The following is a 9,549-nucleotide window of genomic DNA, read 5'->3' as shown; positions in this document are numbered from 1 at the left end:
TGTAGTGACATGACCACAAGACATTGCAGTGAGTCGAAGATGTAGCCCAGTCCATCACACAGACCAGACTCCCCACCATCGATTCCATCTACAGTGCACATTGCCTTAGGAAAGCAGCCAGCATCATCAAAGACTTGTCCCACCCTGGTCATTCCTTCTTCTCCCAGCTCTCATCTGGCAGAAGGTATAGAAACTTGATAGCACGCACCACCAGACTCAGGAACAGCTTCTTCCCCTCTGTTATCAGACTACTGAATAGTCCTTCCATAAGCTAGAGTACTGTCCGATTCATCTCTACTCCAATGCGGCCTTTGGAATTTGTCTCTGGAACTGATGCGCTACAATGCTGTGAAGTATAGTCTGCACTCTGTATTTTCCTCTTTGCTCTACCTATTGTACAGGTCCACCACCGATTTTCCAGCAACTGGTGGTCCGGCACCTCCTTTAATCCGGACAAAATGCTGAGAGCGCACTTGACATCCACACCAGAAGTCCCCTGAAAATGTAGCGCATAGGCCGGGTGAGGCGGCCGATCTCGACTTCATCGGGACTTACATGTCAATCGGTGGGTCGAATTTGCCCCCTGCGGCCAGGGCTCTGGAACTCCGGCCCGACCGGAGCCGGCAGATCCATTCCCATAACCAACTTCCAATGCTGTCTTTGTAGGCAGGTATCTCGGCTCCTCCGACAGCCTAGGCCAGGAACATACTGACAGATATGATAAGTGGCGTCTAAGAGGTTTTTAGATAGTCACCCAGGAGATGCTGGGAATGTAGGGACGTAGATCGTGTGCAGGAAGAGGAGATCTGTTTAACTTTGCATCATGTGTAGGAGGGAACTGCAGATGCTGGTTTATACTGAAGATCGATACAAAATGCTGGAATAAGTCAGTGTGTCTAGCAGCACATCTGGAGAAAAGAAATAGATGATGTTTCTGGTTGGAACCCTTCTATTGTCTGAAGAAGGGTCCCTACCTGAAATGTCACCTATCCATGTTCGCCAGAGATGCTGCCTGACCTGCTGAGTTACTCCAGCACTTGGCGTCTAAAACTTTGCATCATGTTCGACACAGACATTTTGGGCCGAAGGGCTTTTACTGTGGTTTACTATTCTATAATGAAAGTAAGTAAGTAAGTTTATTGGCCAAGTAATCACATACAAGGAATTTGCCTTGGTGCTCCGCCCACAAGTAACAACATGACATACAGTGACAGTTACGAATGACTCAGAAAACACTAAACATTAATAATAATAAAATATTAATGATGAAACATCATTGATCAAGCATGTGAACCAACAAAATACCAGATCAAAGGGAGGCTACAGATTTTTGGCTGTTGAGTAGAGCAACTACTCCTGGATAAAAACTGTTTTTTTATGTCTGGCTGTGGCAGCTTTGACAGTCCGGAGTCGCCTTCCAGAGGGAAGTGATTCAAAGAGTTTGTGGCCAGGGTGAGAGGGGTCAGAGGTTGTGGCCAGGGTTGATCTTGCCCGCTCGCTTCCTGGCCCTTGCAGTGTACAGTTCATCAATGGAGGGAAGGTTGCAGCCAATAAACTTCTCTGCTGATGGGATGATTCGCTGCAGCCTCCAGGTGTCGTGCTTGGTGGCTGAGCCCAGGGGCGGAAATCCCGGGGGGGGGGGTGTGACTGAGGATAGAGTGCGGATATTGGAAGAGGTAGACGTGCCAAAACACTCTCGGCACAGACCTGCGCCTCATCCGCAGCCAGGATCGATCCCAGCTCTCCGGCGCTGTTCCGTCCTCACCCAAGTGCCCCCCCCCCCACGCCCGGGGGTGGCCAGAGACGTCGGGAGTCATACGGGAGCGATTCCCCCAGGCCCACAGCCAGCGCAGAGAAGCAGTGCTAAACCCAGCTCAACTCTGCCTGTCCCGCCAGGTTAACCTACAGCCCTGTTTGGACTTGCGGGAAATATGGCCCAGGTTTACAGCCAGCGCGGAGAAGCAGCGATGGTGTCCCGTCAGTCCAGGCAGGGCTGTAGGTTAACCTGGCGAGACAGACAGAGTTGAGCTGCATTTAGAGCTGGATTGAGCCTCCGAAGCCCCGCGCGTGTGTGTGAGTGCGCGCGGCCGCCAAAAAATTGTGTCCTCCCTGTCCCCCGGTCCCCTCCATATTTTGATAGCGATTTCCATGCCTGGCTGAGCCAAACCAAACCATGATGGAGAAGGTGAAAACAGACTCTACGATGGCCGTGTAGAATTGGACCATCATTGCCTGGGGCAGATTGTGCTTCCTCAGCTGCCGTAGGAAGTACATCCTCTGTTGTGCCTTTTTGACTGTGGAGTCGATGGTAGCCCCCCACTTAAGGTCCTTGGAGATGATGGTTCCCAGGAACTTAAAAGACTCCACAGATGTGACTGTGGTGTTATTGATGGTGAGTGGGGTGATGGGAGGGGGAGCTCTCATAAAGTCTACAATCAATTCCACTGTCTTAAGAGCATTGAGCTCTAAGTTGTTGCGATGGCACCAGGACGTCTGCTGTGACACTTCCTGCATGTAGGCAGGTTCCTCCCCATCCTGGATCAGTCCAATCAGGGTTGTGTCATCCGCAAACTTGAGAAGCTTGACAGAGATGTCTATGAAAGTGCAGTCATTGGTGTAGAGAGAGTAGAGGAGAGGAGAGGAGAGGGTACGCAGCCTTGCGGTGCTCCTATGCTGAGCGTCTGCGGGTCCGAGATGTGCTTTCCCAGCCTCACATGCTGCTTCCTGTCTGTCAGGAAGTTGGTGATCCACTGACAGAGGGGTTCAGGCACAGTCAACTCGGAAAGCTTGGAGTGTAATAGCTCTGGCACAATAGTGTTGAATGCAGAGTTAAAATCAACAAACAGGATCCTCGCATAGGTCCCCTGGCAGTCTATGTACTGTAGGATGAAGTGCAGGCCCAGGTTGACTGCATCATCCACAAATCTATTGGCCCGATATGCAAACTGCAGAGGGAGATTGTGCAAAGGATACACATTGTTGATGCTGCCGAGTTACTCCAGCATTTTTGACTTTTTTTTCAACCAGCATCTGCAATTCCTTGTTTTTCCTGTAATGTTCTATATACTGTACAATGCATAATCCACAGAGAACATTTTCTGCGCTACATGGCCCAAAACTGTTCTATTTTGCACATTGCAAAGAGAAGGTTTGCTGCTTGATATAGCCTGAAACAAATAATGTTAACATATGATGAGCACTTGACCGCAATGGTCATGTACTCACTTTAGTTTGGAAGGATGAGGGGATATCTCATTGAAACTTGTCGACTAGTGAAAGGCCTGGATAGAGTGGATGTGGAGAGAATGTTTCCGCTAGTGGGAGAGTCTAGAGCCAGAGGCAATAGCCTCAGAATAAAAGGACGTACTTTTGGAAAGGAGATGAGGAGAAATTTCTTTAACCAGAGGTGAATCTGTGAACTTTATTACCACAGGCGGCTGTGGAGGCCAAGGCATTGGATATTTTTAAAGTGGAGGTAGCCAGATTCTTGATTAGTAAGGGTGTCAGGGGTTATGGGGAAAAGGCAGGAGAATGGGGTTGAGAGGGAGAAATAGATCAAACATGATTGAGTAGACTTGATGTACCGAATGGCCTAATTCAGCTCCTAGAATTTATGAACTTATGAAACTATTCCATGTACTATATCATGCACTTTGTTGAGGGACAATGTCCTGCTTTATATGGCCTGCAATTGTTCTATATGCTCTATAATGCACATTGCACAAATACCATTTTCTGTTTTATATGGCCTGCAACTATGTATTATATAATGCATTATATTTGCAATATAATACAATAATATGTTTTAATATATGACATATTTGGATTCTCAGTCTGAAGAAAGGTCTTGACCGGTAAAGTCACCTATTCCTTTTCTCCACAGAAGCTGCCTGACCCACTGAGTTATTCCAGCACTTTGTGTCTATCCAGCATTTGCAGTTCCTTCCCACATATTATATATCTTGCACATTGCACAGGGAAGATTTCCTGCTTAATAATGCCTGCGACTGTTCATACAATTCAATGCATTGCATAGGGCAGGCGCTTTTGGTGCTTTATACAGTTTGCAGGCACTTCTTTCTATGCATCGGTGGTTCAGTGGTAGAATTCTCGCCTGCCACGCGGGAGGCCCGGGTTCGATTCCCGGCCGATGCAACAATGTTTTTTATTTTCCTTTCTGCAAATATTAAATGATTAAATGGTAGGTACACAAAAAAGCTGGAGAAACTCAACGGGTGCAGCAGCATTTATGGAGCGAAGGCAACGTTTCGGGCCGAAACCCTTCTTCAGACCCGCTGAGTTTCTCCAGCTTTTTTGTGTACCTTCGATTTTCCAGCATCTGCAGTTCCTTCTTAAATTATTAAATGCTGTGTTTTGTTTTTGAGAACGGTCCCATTTTTGCAAACCTTTTGTTGCATATTGCTGTTATTACTGCAGCCTGAATGTAAACACCAGGAAATAAGAAAAATGAAATTGGCACTAAGCAGAGAGTGAAGAACGGTGCATTGGTTTGTAACCATTTGTCCGCGCAGGGACAAATGCTTCGGGCAATGTTTAATGCAATTGCAAACCTTCATCAACAGACACTGTTAAAGGTTAACGGGTGTTTCTAGTTAATTTAAGCTGTCATTTAGTGGCAGAGTTCGTACTTGGGGATGTAGCTCAGTGGTAGAGCGCGCGCTTCGCATGTGTGAGGTCCCGGGTTCAATCCCCGGCATCTCCAGGGTTATTATTTTAAATCTTTTCCCAGGCCTTGATTATTTTTGTCCTTTAGTGTACTATCTGCAATTCTTATGATAAGGTTAAAACATAATTTTAGGATTGAGGGGTTACATGCGAACTGAAATTAATTTCAACAAGCAATTAAAGAAAGGGATTTTTTTTTGAGTATTGGCACCTGCAGATAACCTAAACAGGGGACACAAGCAAAAAGCACAAAAGTTGCTGAAGGAATTTGGTGGGTCAGGCAGCATCTGTGGAGAGGAATGAGCCATTCAATTACTCCAGAACTTTGTGCTTTGCTCAAGACTCCTGTATCTGCAGTTCTTTGGGCGAGAGATATACAAGTGTGAAACGCACACCTCCAGATTCAGAAGAAGGGTCTGAAGAAGGGTCTTGACCTGAAACGTCACATATTCCTTTTCTCCGCAGATGCTGCCTGACCCCTCTGAGTTACTCCAGTTACTGTGTTTTAAGTGATAGGTGGATACAGGGGGGGGGGGGGACTGGCAGGTGGATAGAGTAAGGACATTAAGGACAAATCTGAGGAAGGACATTATTGCCATAGAGGGAGTGCAGAGAAGGTTCACCAGACTGATTCCTGGGATGTCAGGACTGTCTTATGAAGAAAGACTGGATAGACTTGGTTTATACTCTCTAGAATTTAGGAGATTGAGAGGGGATCTTATAGAAACTTACAAAATTCTTAAGGGGTTGGACAGGCTAGATGCAGGAAGATTGCTCCCGATGTTGGGGAAGTCCAGGACAAGGGGTCACAGCTTAAGGATAAGGGGGAAATCCTTTAAAACCGAGATGAGAAGAACTTTTTTCACACAGAGAGTGGTGAATCTCTGGAACTCCCTGCCACAGAGGGTAGTCGAGGCCAGTTAATTGGCTATATTTAAGAGGGAGTTAGATGTGGCCCTTGTGGCTAAGGGGATCAGAGGGTATGGAGAGAAGGCAGGTACGGGATACTGAGTTGGATGATCAGCCATGATCATATTGAATGGCGGTGCAGGCTCGAAGGGCCGAATGGCCTACTCCTGCACTTAATTTCTATGTTTCTATGTAAGTGAGAAAGTATTGAGTGGTACGGGGGGGCAAAAGGGTGTCAAATAAGGAGAGAAGATGAATGACAGAGAGATTTGTTAATGAATTATGTTCCACTCTACGGAGTTCCAGGGTATTGTCCTGACTTGCCTCCACTATCGGTCAGGTCCCTGTCCTAAAGTGTATTGTCATCAAATTCCTGGAAATTTTGCCCCTACATTTTGGCACTGCAAAGTAGTTTAAAAGTTCTGCCGAGCCGGATTTATGTTCACGTAATGTTTTAGATTTTCAGATCAACCCACTCGTTTCCAGTCTTTTATCAAGTGACACATCTGGAATTAATGCCCCGCAGTTCAAAGGGCTCTCTGGTCATCCTTAATGTCCACGCATGCTTTTTTTTATTGAAGAGCACCAGACTTGTCTGTCATTGATTTGGCCCAGATCATGATAAATGACAAACATCTGTTCAGTAAAATAGTTGCAGCATTTGCAAACAACACAACCTATTAATCCCAAGAGAGAGTTAGATAGAGCTCTTAAAGATAGCGGAGTCAGGGGATATGGGGAGAAGGCAGGAACAGGGTACTGATTGTGGGTAATCAGCCATGATCACATTGAATGGCGGTGCTGGCTCGAAGGGCCGAATGGCCTACACCTATTGTCGATTGTCTATTGTCTATAAGATAGATACAACATGCTGGAGTAACTCAGTGGATCAGCCAGTCTACCGAAGCGTCCCAACCTGAAACATCACCTACCCTTTTTCTCCAAAGATGCTGCCTGACCTGTTGAGTTCCATCAGCACTTTGTGTCTATCTTTGGTATAATCCAGCAACTTTGTTTTTTGTTTCTACCATTAATCCCGACACATTTTGGCTCAGTGCCACCAAGCTGGAGCTGCTGCCTCACAGCGCCAGAGACATAGGTTCAATCCCAACCTTGAGTGCTGTCTGTGTGAAGTTTGCACACTTTATCCCTGTGACCACAAGGGTTTTCTCCGGGTGTTCCGGTTTCCTTCCACATCGTGCAGGGTTGTAGGTTAATGGACTTCGGGTTTTTTGTTTCTTTTTTCTACCAATTAATTAATTATATATTTAAAATGATCTGTATGCATTGTGTTTCAGGAGGACATGAATAGGGGATGTTTTGTGACGTGACATTTTTTCAACGTGAAGAGGTGTCTCGACCTGAAACGTCACCTACCCATGTTCTTCAGGGTTGCTGCTTGACCCGCTGAGTTACTTCAACACATTGTTTCTTGGTGGGTAAGGTGACTGTGAAGATCGGTTGACGTGGTTCTGGAAAGTAGCTGCCATAGGGTGAGCGATGTTTCATTCGTTCTGAAAATTGGTTCAACTCCAATGGGAAGTTTGATTCTCATTACTCATGTATACTATGATCTGATTTAATTGAAAAGCTTTTGATTTTATCTTGGTACATGTGACAATAATAAACCAATATCAATTACGTTTAATTGAAGCAATCTAACATTAATAAATCATCAATGATACATTTAGGTATGTTTTATTAATTGTCCACTCATTGGTAGTTCTTTACTAAACAACCATGCAGCGATGGGAGGGATATGGATTACGTGCAGGCAGATGAGATTCGATCATCTTGCCATCGTGTTCGGCACAGTTTAGTTTAGTTTATTATTGTGACGTGGACCGAGGTGCAGTGAAAAGCTTTGTTTTCCTTTTAGTCAATGAAAAGACAATAAATGATTACAATCGAGCCATCCACAGTACGCAGATTATGGATAAAAGGTATAACATTTAGTGCAAAGATATAACATTGAAGTCCTATAAAGTCCATTTAAGATGGTTTGTAGGTCTCCAATGTGGTAGATAGGAGGTCCTAACTACACTCTAGCTGATGAGACTACCATCCTGTTGCCTGATAACAGCTAGGAAGAAACTGTCTCTGAATCAGGAGGTGTGAATTTTCAAACTTCTCCACCTTTAGACATCAGAGAAACAGTGTAGAAACAGGCTTTTTGGCCCACCAAGTCTTTGCCAACCAACGATCATCCCGTACATTAATACTCTCCTACACACGAGTGACAATGTACAATTTTACCGAGTCAAGTCAAGTCAAGTCAATTTTATTCGTCACATACACATACAAGATGTGCAGTGAAATGAAAAGTGGCAATGCTTGCGGACTTTGTGCAAAAAAACAAACAAACAAACAACCAAACAAATTACAAACAGAATGGAACAGAATCACATATTCTTTTACATATTAAATATTGTGAGCGGAAGGAAAAAGGGAAAAAAAAACAACAACAAAAACAGCAATTTAAAAAAAAAGCAGTAGAGTGGTACAGTAAAGTTAGTCCCTGGTGAGATAGGAAGTCCCTGGTGAGATAACCAATTAACCTACAAACCCGTACACCTTGGTGGTTTGGGAGGAAACCAGAGCACCCGGAGAAAACCCACACGGTCACAGGGAGAATGTACAAAGTCTGTACAGACAGCACCCGTAGTCAGGATTGAACCCGTGTCTCTGGCACTGTAAGGCAGCAACTCTACCGCTGCGCCACTGTGCCACCCACATTGCCTGTTGCCTGATGGGAGAGGGGAGAAGAGGGAGTAACCGGGATGAGACTGGTCCTCGATTATGCTGGTGGTCTTGCTGAGGCAGTGAAGTGTAGATGTAGTCAATGGAAGGGAGGTTGGTTTGTGTGATGATCTGGGCTACGTCCACAACTGTTTGACATTGTGGGCCGAAGGGCCTGTTCCTGTGTTGTAATTTTCCAACTAGCTATTCTTTCAAAATAAAAATCAGGTTGCAAAGAACAAAGCAATTTTTAAAAAGTTCTTAAATTGTAAAGACGTTGAGAAGTCTTTGACCATAAATAACATTTAGAATTCATCTATATTTAACCAGCATGTAACTCGTTTCACAGTTTGTAGCAAACACTTGTAATTGCTTCTGACAGGCGTAGGCAGACGTTGCTAGTGTACGCAATTGCGAACATATTTTTCAGCATGATATCTATCCCAGCAGTGTAAATAGTTCGCAAACTGGTGACTGCTTAGATTTTATGTCAGCGACAAGATAAGATGTGGTACTTTGTTACAGACAAGGTAAATGACTGCGTTCAAATCATCAGGAACCTTGGCACTTATGTAAGCCACTGCAAACATTGTATACCAACATGTGGTTCCTTGCTTGGCTTGGCAAATCTGCTATTGAAGATTAAGATCTCTCAGGAGACTCAATGCCCTGGCAACATTAGATGGAAAATTAAAGCAAGAAGTTGCAGGGAGTTGTGGACGTAGCCCAGAACATCCCCAAAACCAGCCTTCTCCTTCTGTTGACTCCGTCTACACTCCACACTGCCTCAGCGAGGCCACCAGCATAATCAAGGACCAGTTTCTTCTCCCCACTCCCATCAGGGAAGAAGTCCAGAAGTATAAAAACACATACATCCAGATTCAGCAACTGTTTCATAAGTACATAAATTATAGGAGCAGCATCAGGCCATTTGGCCCATCTAGTCTACTCCGCCATACAATCATGGCTGATCTATCTTTCCCTCTCTGCCCCATTCTCCTGCCTTCTCCCCATAACCCCTGACACCCCTACAAATTGTTTCTTCCCAGTTTCTTACCAAAATCAAGAACCAGAGGACATAGGTTTAAGGTGCGAGGGGAAAGATTTTAATAGGAACCTGAGGGGCAACTTTTTGTGGGTGGTGAAGCTTGGCTGGTGGGAAGCGGTGAATCTCACCATCATAATGGTGAAGAATGTTTCTAGAAAACAGCAGTT

The 9,549-nt window shown here is 45.0% G+C and overlaps 2 non-coding genes across 2 annotated transcripts; both read left to right on the top strand.

The window, feature by feature from the left end:
* The first annotated feature begins 4,084 nt into the window (after positions 1–4,084).
* Positions 4,085–4,155, top strand: trnag-gcc. The gene has a single exon. It is a non-coding gene; the product is annotated as a tRNA-Gly (tRNA).
* Positions 4,156–4,651: 496 nt separating this feature from the next.
* On the top strand, positions 4,652–4,723 carry trnaa-cgc. Its single transcript has one exon. It is a non-coding gene; the product is annotated as a tRNA-Ala (tRNA).
* Positions 4,724–9,549: the final 4,826 nt, after the last annotated feature.

This window comes from Amblyraja radiata, chromosome 7 (genome assembly GCF_010909765.2).
Source record: "Amblyraja radiata isolate CabotCenter1 chromosome 7, sAmbRad1.1.pri, whole genome shotgun sequence".
NCBI classification, from domain to species: domain Eukaryota; kingdom Metazoa; phylum Chordata; class Chondrichthyes; order Rajiformes; family Rajidae; genus Amblyraja; species Amblyraja radiata.
The sequence above is the reverse complement of the archived record's forward strand: the minus strand, read 5'-3'. Positions and strand labels throughout refer to the sequence as shown.